General features: G+C 35.6%; 1 long non-coding RNA gene across 1 annotated transcript; it reads left to right on the plus strand.

Annotated features, from left to right (window-relative positions):
- Window positions 1–695: 695 nt before the first annotated feature.
- Window positions 696–3,039, plus strand: LOC120412630 (uncharacterized). Its single transcript, XR_005604836.2, has 4 exons — window positions 696–1,415; window positions 1,476–1,645; window positions 1,706–2,017; window positions 2,292–3,039. It is a non-coding gene; the product is annotated as an uncharacterized LOC120412630 (long non-coding RNA).
- The last annotated feature ends 7,706 nt before the right edge of the window (window positions 3,040–10,745 follow it).

The raw sequence follows: 10,745 nt of genomic DNA on the forward strand, positions 1-10,745 counted from the left end.
TACTGCTTTTTAATAGCGTTTTCAACCAATATTAAATAAATAAACAACAGTCTAATGTTAAACATCACTGAATCACAGTTTTTTTTTAAACATTTTTTTATCAAAAAAGGGACCAGAAATTTGCACTTTTTTTTTGCTTTTTTTCGTGTTTTTGAAGTTATTTTGAGCAACTTTTGCTTTTCGAAAACTTGTTTTGATTTATGTTTTTCTTCATTAATTTATATAATAAACACAGCACTCAAAATCCAAATTTTCTTACCTGGCTAAAAAAAAAGACCATCCCCTGCTTTTTACACCATCCCAAAGTTGAGCCTCCTTCGCAATTTTTTTTTTCAAAAACTCCTATCTAATCTCTGAAACCGCAAAGTCGAGCTAGAACTCATTGTAAAAAAAAAAAATTGGACGTAAAATCGATTGGCGTAGTCCAATTTTCAATTAAAAATGCTTTATTTTTACATATTTTTATTGAAGTTTTGACCTCAGCATCGTGTTCCTGAGAAAATTTTACATAGGTTTTCCAATTTTGTTTAATTTTAAATGTGATTGATAATTTCCTCCGAAAAAAACATTTTTGTTTCGAAATATTGCATTCCACAGTTGCCGAGATCGCAAAATTAAGTGGAAATTGAATTTTCCGAAAAATTGTGAAGTTTTGGAGCTTTGGTGTCTTCAAAAGAGTTGTTGGAAAAGGTGCATATTTTGGTTTGGTTGAGACTTAGGGTGGTTCTCAATTGAGTAAGTTAGAAATTGTTACTATGGACAATTTTTTTTGTAATGTTGTCCGCTGAATCTCCGAATCGAGCAAAAGTGTGAAAAGAACGATGTTTGGTAACTTGGATTTCTTTGTAAATTAATTAAATAGACCCTGAGAAACTCAAAATATGGCCATTTTTTAGGAGATTTTTCCGATGAGCTTTTCCGAAAAAATATTCGAATTACGAGAATTCGTGTGCAGTCTATACTCGATTATTCGAAAGTTCATTTGGACCTTCGGATAATCGAGTCATGCGTTCACTCAGCCAAAACAACTTCTAAAACATATATGGCCAGCCATATAACCAGTCGAGAAATCATTAGTTTTTGAATTCATAGGGCGACCTTATACATATTCGCATAAGCTTTCAATTTTATAAGGTATGCTTATGACTTTCATACACATTGTTGATGTGAAAAAATCATAATCTTGCCATATAAAATCAAACGTCAAGATGGCCGTTTCGTACGACGAGCTGACACTCATCGCTGAGCTTTTCGGTGACGCGGCGGAATCAGGACGTGTTTTCTCGCAGTTCGGCCTAACTACAGTTGATTTGGTGACTATTGGCCAGACGGCATTCGAAAAGCGCCTCGGATTGCTTCTCCCGGAAACAATTAGTTTGTTTTGGGAAGCAATTGTTCGTTGGAGAATCCGGAATGTAAGAATATTAACAATTTTTTGATTTAAGTAAATAACTTTTATAATAAATACTTTACAGAACAGGAGCAGTTCGAAACAAACCCAACCCAAGATCCAGCCCCACCGGAAGAGGATTATATTGAGGTTAAGTTCATTCCGGACCGTGAAACAGGATCTGAATCGGTCGAGAGCGATCCAGACGACGAGGAAGTGAATCCGGGCGCCTTAGAAACGAGTTCCTTGGAAGAGGTAAAACATAAACATAAAAGTTTTTTCTCGTGTCAAACGCTCATTATATTAAAATTGTAGCCTAAAATCATTATCCAGTCTCACCATGGTTCTGGGACACTTCAACCGAGGACGTCGCTTCAACGGTCCGCTGAATTCGACAGCACTGCTGCAGGCAGCAAAGTAGTGATTGCAGCCAGTACGCCCCAAGCGGCCAGTACACCCCGAGCGGCCGGCACGTCCCAAGAGACGCATCCGCTTTCTAAGCCGGGTTAAGACCTCGTCGTGGAGACGGTAGGTGACTACCACATCAAGAGTGGTCGACGATGCCGCGCCGAGTTTCTTGAAAATTACAGCGAAATTATTCTCGCTGTGTTCCTGAAGGAAGTGAAGGTAAAGTTATGATGATAGGAAAATGTGAATTACAGTGAAACCTCATTTTACGCGGTGGCGTTACGCTTTTTATTTCGTTGATTTCTCTTAAACCATACAATATTTTTGCATGCTTCAAATAACGTTTTGTAGATCTGAACAAAACCTGCAATCTGCTTTTAAAAGATTGCAAAAACGTTTTGTCATTCCAGAGAAATCGTCGAAATAAAAAACGTAACGCCATCGCGTAAAAAGAGGTTTCACTGTATTGATTTAAACTTTTTTATTTTTAAAGGAGACGTACTACATTCCGAGAATCAAAAAGTAGAATCCGAAGGGGAAGCTGTTCAGCTTCATCAACAAAAAATCAAATCAAATTATTCGCTCTACAGCATAGCCTTGGCGTTCTCGATTGCGAGATTCCTACTCGAAACTTAGTGTCCAAAGGCTTGATTGTTGAGGCAATTGCAAACCTCTTTTTACACCTAAGCTTCCATCCACCCCGGGATTCGAACTGACGACCTTTGGATTGTGAGTCCAACTGCCTACCAGCGACTCCACCGAGACAGGACCCAGGGAGACGACTCCTACACCTGGACTGAGCTAACGACCTAACCTTTTTTAGGTTAGTCCGGGACCAACATTTACTTCCCGTCCGACGGAAGGCGTGATCAGACAAATCTCGTCTCGAAAAAAGCCACCGAGACCGTCTGGGATCGAACCCAGGTCGACTGGGTGAGAGGCAATCACGCTAACCCCTACACCACGGTCCCGGCATCAACAACAAGACCCAGAAAACAAGGAGCAGGAACACACGCGCATCAGCCCAACGGAAACTCCAGCCGAAGACCCGCAGGTGGGTGCGGCGATATCGTGGCTCGGCATCAACACTTCACCATGGGCAACTGTGCTAGCGCAATGGCCAGCTTCCCTGCTAGAAAACATCTGTTGAAGAACATCAACAAGTCCGACCAAGTTATCAGCAGCTACCCCCAGCTGCGACTGGAATATGAATATCAACTTGTAAGTGAAAGATCGGATTGTAATCGGAATAAAAAGTACTGAAATCATATTTCTTAACTTAAAACATCGTTTTCTTGTTTACAAGATTGCTTGTAGCAATATAAAGAGAAAATTACATTCATAAGTTTACCGTATAAGTAAAAAAAAACAGCGAGCCTCGGATACTTTAATTCTATAAGGTTTGCCTATAAAAGCAAAAAACAGTCATATATCAAATTTATAAGGTTTTCATATGGAAAAAAACCATTCAATGTTCCTATGAAATCTATATGGCAAGCGTATGGAAAAAATCTATACGGTTTCCTTATGGCTAGCAAAGGATGTTTTGGCTGAGTGATTGTTTCAATCTTTCATCATCTCCATTTTGGCCGCCATCTTGGATTTTTTTTAATAAGTGTAGAGTAGTTAGCTCGATAATCTAAAATATGACCAAGCATATTCGGATAATCGAGTACTGTACTGTACTGTCAAATCTAAAAACAAATCAAATTGGTAAGAATGGCAAAAATGATATTTTGAAACTTTGGCTCAATTTGGAGGCAGATTCAGATTCATCGGGCAAGTTTATATGGAAATACAAATATGTATTTGAACAATTTTTGAATTTCGTAGGGTGGCTCACACAGTCTAATCCTGAAAATTAGACATTTTCAAATGAAGATACCTCGAGTTTAAAGAAAAATACCCCTGAGTTTTTTTTAGTTTGTAGTGCTACATCTTCCTTTTTGAATGCAACCTGGCTTGCGCTTTTTCGAGATATTTGAGCTATAAAATTTCTTCTATTTTACTTCAAAATCCATTTTTTTTTTTTTTCAAAGACGAAACTGTTTGTTTTTTAGAGCGAGTTGTGGCGCTATAACCACGGCAAATAGTGTCCAGGGCATTCGTGGAAAAACAATGTCCCATCCCAGAGGGTCCCGGAGTACCAAACCTTCTTAGCATGGTGCTCCCAACGAATACAACCAAATCTCGGTGCGTATGGTGGTGTTTCCCCACGCTTTTTCCTCCCCTGCCGATTCAGAATTGTGTTGTTGTTCGAACACTCAGTGCTCAAACTCAACCCAATTACGAGTCATCTCTGCGATACGGCTTTACGCAGTAGGCCTGGCCGCTTTAACGCTTGTAATGTTTCAATGCATTCCGATGCAATGACGCACTACAAATGTTAATAAATGACAAGAAGAGTGCTAGGCGTCATCTAACCTAAGGCACTCTCCAGGATCCCTTCGAAAGATTGGCTGCGCTAGGGTCTGATTAGATTAGATTAGATTAGAAAGACGAAACTGTTTGTTTTTTAGTGCTCGGAATTGCTGAATTGCTACGTTCAAAAAACTGTATGGAGCTACACTATTATCAGCGCTCCAATGTTACACGACGACACGGTCCTACGTGATAGTACATCATGTGTGGCACTGCCTGATGGATTCGCATTGCTGTCGGTTTAACGTCTTCATTTGGCCAATGCCAAACCATTCCCTTCCCATGGAACAAAACGCTGCACTTCATCTGATCTTAGGGTGGATCTTGTAATTTTTTGTGGCTAAAGATTTATAAATTTCGGAAACTTGTTGCCCCCACTCCACGACACTTTTTATGTCTGGTCCCTTAAAAATACAGCGATTTTATCGGAACACCTGTTTGGAATTGAAATTTGGAGTTGAAGAACTCTTTCTTTTGTTTAAGACCACAGTACAAAAAGATTTAAACAGATTTTTTTAAATAAATTTTTTTTTTTATTTATTTAGGTTTGTTATGTTTAACAAGGGAATGTTTTTATACTAATTTAACATGCTACTCAAATAAAATTTCATCCTGTGTACTAATTCCCAGCATAGCAACATAGATCACCACCTCAATTTTGTGGTGCCAGTTGGATGACACAAACCGTATCGACAAATGGTTTAAAGTCCAAGATCATGGGCAAACGTGTTGAAGGAATCAAAAAAATCGGCGCACCGGGCGTATGCAAATTTTATGTAAGTGTACCGTGAGACAGCATCGATTTCCCGTGTCCCCAGGATGGTGTAGTTTGCATACATTTCGCCTTCTTTATTTTGTGTTTTGTTGTATTAGCCCAGATTGATTGCAGTCTTTGCTGTTGTTTTAACAGTGATGACCCAATTTTTGACGTGGGCGAGAGTACGGAAATTGCATTCTAAATAAACGATTAAAAATTAGGCATTTTGATCTTTAATGTTATACTATTTAAAAAATGCTTAGAGCTTTAAATGAATCTCTGTTCAAAAGACTTCAACTACCCCAACAATAAGTGACGACGAACCCATTTATTTAAAAAAAAATTGTTGTTCAAAAGTAAACTCGAAACAATCAATCACAGTTATCGTTGTACTTTGGACCCTAACAGTAATCGGTACAATTCGAAATCTATTTAAGGAATGTCTGCTAAATGCATTGCCCTCTGCGTTACTGCACGCATCCTGTCAAATCTGCATTATGTCCGCGCGCTCACTTCAGTGCTTTTTCTATTCAGCGATGCAAATCACACCATGTGCATTGCATGTGTTGTGACCAACTCTATCTAGCCCCTAAGCAATTACAATTAGAGCTCTCCTACAGCACAGGTTGTGGTGGCGCACCGTACCATAATTGAAAAGTTTACCCACCCCCATATCTTGGACACTCGGAGTTCCATCGTGGCGAATGCAAATTTTCTCTGTTCGCGCACCTGAGTTTATTCTTTTCCAGCCTGAACTTGGGCATTCCAACTATACCTACCAGAGTGTCTAATAAGCGATTCTGGACACGAATTTGGCTTCTTTACCAATGCTGTCGAGTGCGGTTCCTCTCCTCCGGTTTAGCGCAGAAACGCAGCGTCATTTTATAGGAAATAATATCACTCTAACGGAACTTTTATGTACTCTCCTGGAACTCGCAATTTGAGGGATGATAGCAATCTTTTCAGAACGAAAAGGACGATTGTCATGCAATTCGGTTTGACTTTTCGATATTTCAAATAATGCATGCTTGCGCCTTTTTGTTCATAAAAAAGTATCTGTTTGTGATGTTACAGGCATGACCGGTATGAAAAAGAATTTTGTTGAATAAAAAAAAACTAAAACGTTTGGAACTTCCCTGTTAAATCGTACCAATTTGGTTTCCTAGGGCTAAGTGTTAGCTTATGGGACCATCCACAAACCACGTGGACACTTTTTTGGAAATCTCAACCCCTCAAATCGGTCCGAAAAATCAGGGTGAAAAAAAAATATTTTTTTCAAAAAACTTCAAAATTTTAAGAAAATAGAAGTTTAGCCAACTGAAAACCATTAGAAATGCATTTTCCTGCGTTTAAAACCATATTTAGCATGTCTGTGATCGATCAAAAATATTTTTATTTTTTTTAAAATTCCAAGGTGCAGCACCGCAAAAAGTTTTTTTTTTTCGACGAAAAAAAAAACTCTTCAATACTTGGATATTTTGAAAACTGATGATTGCAAAACAACTGGGCAGGTGTAAAATGCATTTTAAAACACTTTTTTCTTTCAAATGTTGAGACCATGGCTTGTTATTTGAATACTAAATACTAAAATACTAAAATAATAAAATAATAAAATACTAAAATACTAAAATAATAAAATACTAAAATACTAAAATACTAAAATACTAAAATACTAAAATGCTAAAATACTAAAATACCAAAATAATAAAATACTAAAATACCAAAATACTAAAATACTAAAATACTAAAATACTAAAATACTAAAATACTAAAATACTAAAATACTAAAATACTAAAATACTAAAATACTAAAATACTAAAATACTAAAATACTTAAATACTAAAATACTAAAATACTAAAATACTAAAATACTAAAATACTAAAATACTTAAATACTAAAATACTAAAATACTAAAATACTAAAATACTAAAATACTAAAATACTAAAATACTAAAATACTAAAATACTAAAATACTAAAATACTAAAATACTAAAATACTAAAATACTAAAATACTAAAATACTAAAATACTAAAATACTAAAATACTAAAATACTAAAATACTAAAATACTAAAATACTAAAATACTAAAATAATAAAATACTAAAATACTAAAATACTAAAATACTAAAATACTAAAATACTAAAATACTAAAATACTAAAATACTAAAATACTAAAATACTAAAATACTAAAATACTTAAATACTAAAATACTAAAATACTAAAATACTACAATAAAAAAATGCAAATATTCATAAGTCAGTAGAGGGTTAAAAGCAAGCACGTTTCAGCTGTCTTGGTCGATGAAATTCTTTTCATTTAAATTAGAAAACTAAAAGAAGGTACTAGCGAGGCCGTCGTGCGGGGGTGGGTTAGATTTGCACAGCAGGTGCGCACAAACGACATGTTGCGCACATTAATGGATTTTACTGGACTTGTGCTGATTGTGAGCCGATGAGGCCGATCTGCCGTATTTCTGTTCCCAAATCTAAAAGGTGTCATTACAGGCAGAGTTGAGCTGAGCTGATACGCAGATGTGGTGTTTTTGTGTGTCAGCTTCTCGACAGAGTACATTCTGGCACGTATGTTTTGTACTGTTCAGAGCAGATAATTTATTGAAATGGAGCACTTTTTGGCTGGTTCTGAGGCAATTGCACTCCAAAGACGTTGACAGCATCGACAATTTGGAGAGGAACAGTTAAGGCAATTTAAGAAATAGGTCGAAGAAGTAAAATTTTAACGTAAATTTTGTTGAAATTTGGCTGATCTTCGAAATTGAATCGTCAATAATGAAACAAAAATGATATAATTTTCTGAATCTGATTTTTAAATGTAAAACAGTATTTTCCGAGAACTTTAATATAAAATAAAAACAGGTCTGATATTTGGCACCATAAATTACTTTCGGAGATCAGAGTTTTTTACCATCATTTTTTTTTCATTTTCTTCGAAAAAATCAGATATAAATGACGGAATAAAGTACATATTCGTCAAATTCCTTAACAGTATGCCTTGAAAGGGGTGACAGTGATAGGATCAAAATTTATTTTTGAAGGTTTTTTTTCAATATAATTATTTTTAAAACATGTACTGGGGTAGGCCACACAAGATCCATTCACTATCTTCGAAAAAACAGTATTTTCAAAAGTGCTTTAAAATATAGTTGTGTTGAAAATTCTTATTTTGAATTCTGGGGTGACTTTGATAGTCATAGTTTTTCTTGTAAAATGTTTATTTAAGGTGTTAAAATTTTATTTCTACGTCAAATTTACCATTACTAAGGTTGGTAATATAGTTTTAATCTAATCTAATCTAATCTAATCTAACACAAACGTAGCCAGTCCGATGAAAGCATGCTGGAAAGTCTTGTGATTAGATTACGCCCCAAGCACTTTTCTTGTCATTATTAATAATTGCAGTACATCCGAGAACACCCGAAAATGTAAAACAAAAATTAAAGCGGCCAGCCCTACTACGTTGTGTTTACCGCAGAGAGGATTCTGTGAACGGATCACATTTCACAGAATCTACAGGGGAGGAGGGATGCGTGGACATACCGTACCAAACGCTCCGATTTATAGTTGCATTGGTTTTTGTAGGGTGTGTTTAGTGTAATGATATATAGTAAATATAATCAATGAATATAATCAATAGCATTATTTTATATAGTGAATTACCTTCATTATTAGCTGAAAAATAATACGTTATTAATTGAAATAAGGTAGAGCGTACAGCACAGCATTTTTTTATTAGAAGAAATGAAGAGATTGTAAGAAATAATAGTAAGAAAAACTGAGATAAAAGATTTAAAGAGAAGTTTGATAGTTTCAGAAGAAATAACTATAAAGAAGAGAAGAATAAATGGAAATAAGAAACGTGGGAAAAAAATGAAACTTGAAACATTTTTTTGAATTCTCTGAAAAGGATACAAACTGGAAGCACTGTAAGGGTTTGTTCACAAATTACGTCTATGAATAAAGTGAGGGAAGGGGGTTTGCAGATTGTGAAGCCCATGTTAAAGATAGGAAAAGTGCGTGACAGGAGGGAGGGTGGTTCAGAAATCCCGAAAATCTCTGAATGTAATATTTGAATAACCCCTAAGGCAAGTTTTCAGGATGATGAAACGTCAGGCATCGCTGAGAGATTGAGCTTCTTGAGCTCTTCCCTCGCACGACAAACAGTACTGATCGTCGGTTTCCTGCGCTTCTCTGGCAGCAGCTCCCTTCTTCAAACTTCCCCTTAGCAGCAGCTGGAACAGCTTGGGCTCTGCTCTCGCCAGTTGCACTCTCCAGCCTGCGTCGTTGTCTCTCGCTCCCCGAGCCGATCGCGTCCAAAGAAGTCCACTTCTTGCGTCCGCCAAGCTGCTAACGAAAACGCCCTCACTCTCTTCCTCCAACACAACAACTCTCTAAGGTTGGTAATATAGTTTTAAGGAAAAAAAATCAATGTTTGTATTAAGTTAACTAAGTTTATAAGCTTATTAACAAAAAACATATAAATTTTAGGTAAAATTGTTAAAAAGTTACACTTTTGCTAGAATTTGTTAAAATATCATCGATTCATATTGCATTTTAAACTAGATTCGAAGCACGAATCAAAAGTTTTCCCAATTTATATAAAACTTGTTCTACTGAAAATGCCTATAAATTTGAAGATTTTTTTGAATTAAATTTTTTTAAACGTATTTTGTATTATGTACAAACCTATTTTACCTTCTCTTAATGGAAAATTGTCTAAAGAATCCGAAAATGCATTCCGTTCCTCGATTCGAAATCATATTCATCGAGAAAAACATGACACTTTCAGAATAATAAAATGTTGCTATTCATCAACATTTCCTTAATTATAGTTAACTAACTATTTAAACTTATAATTTTTTTATGAAAACTTCTTCTTGAAGTAACTGGAACACTTCTCTATCATAGTCAGTATGTTTCCATAGCATTCGGTTTGTATTAAATTTTTACTCTTCATTTTGCGGAAAAATCTCAATCCTATCAAAATCACCTCGGCTATCAAAGTCACCCCGTTTTACGGTAACAGTTTTCTTCAATATTTTACTTCAATTAAAAAAATCCAGTAATAAATATATCATATTTCTAGCTTTCTTTGAAGTTATTCCAAAAACTGAAGCTAAAAGTACTAATTAGACAAAATAAAAACTTTTCTTTGCACAATTTATCATGGAAATGAATCGACAATTTCTGTTTAAAAGTAAAAAGTTGCTTAAGGGGTTACATACATGTAGAAAATTACAAAATTTTATGTTACAGAATATTTGTTAAATCCACTCAAAAGATGATTATTAATCACTCCTGAAAGTTTCATGACGATATTTCATTATTAAACTGAGTAAGAGACGATATAAGCTCAAAATTTTGCCATGCGCAAAGCGGGCTGTCAAACTTTGTTGGCTTTTTTCTGTAAACCCCGAGTTGATTTACGGGTGCCACGATATCTCGAGATGGGATGGACCAAATTGGCTGAAATTTGAGGTGAAGACTCTCAGGATGTATCCCGTGTGCATGACGAAGCCCAATTTGTAAAATCTGCTTTTTTTAAAAAAATACAAAAATCAAAAACTAACAATTTTTTAAATGAAAAACACAAAAGTATTGTTATCTTTTTTTAAAATAAACTTTTTACAAATCGGGCTTCGTCATGCACACGGAATCGGTTTAACGAGTCTTCACCAAAATGTTGAGCCGATTTGGTCAAGACAGTGTTGAGATATCGTGGCACCCGTTTTTTGAAACGGCTAACTTG

Source organism: Culex pipiens, chromosome 3, assembly GCF_016801865.2.
Source record: "Culex pipiens pallens isolate TS chromosome 3, TS_CPP_V2, whole genome shotgun sequence".
Taxonomy (NCBI): domain Eukaryota; kingdom Metazoa; phylum Arthropoda; class Insecta; order Diptera; family Culicidae; genus Culex; species Culex pipiens.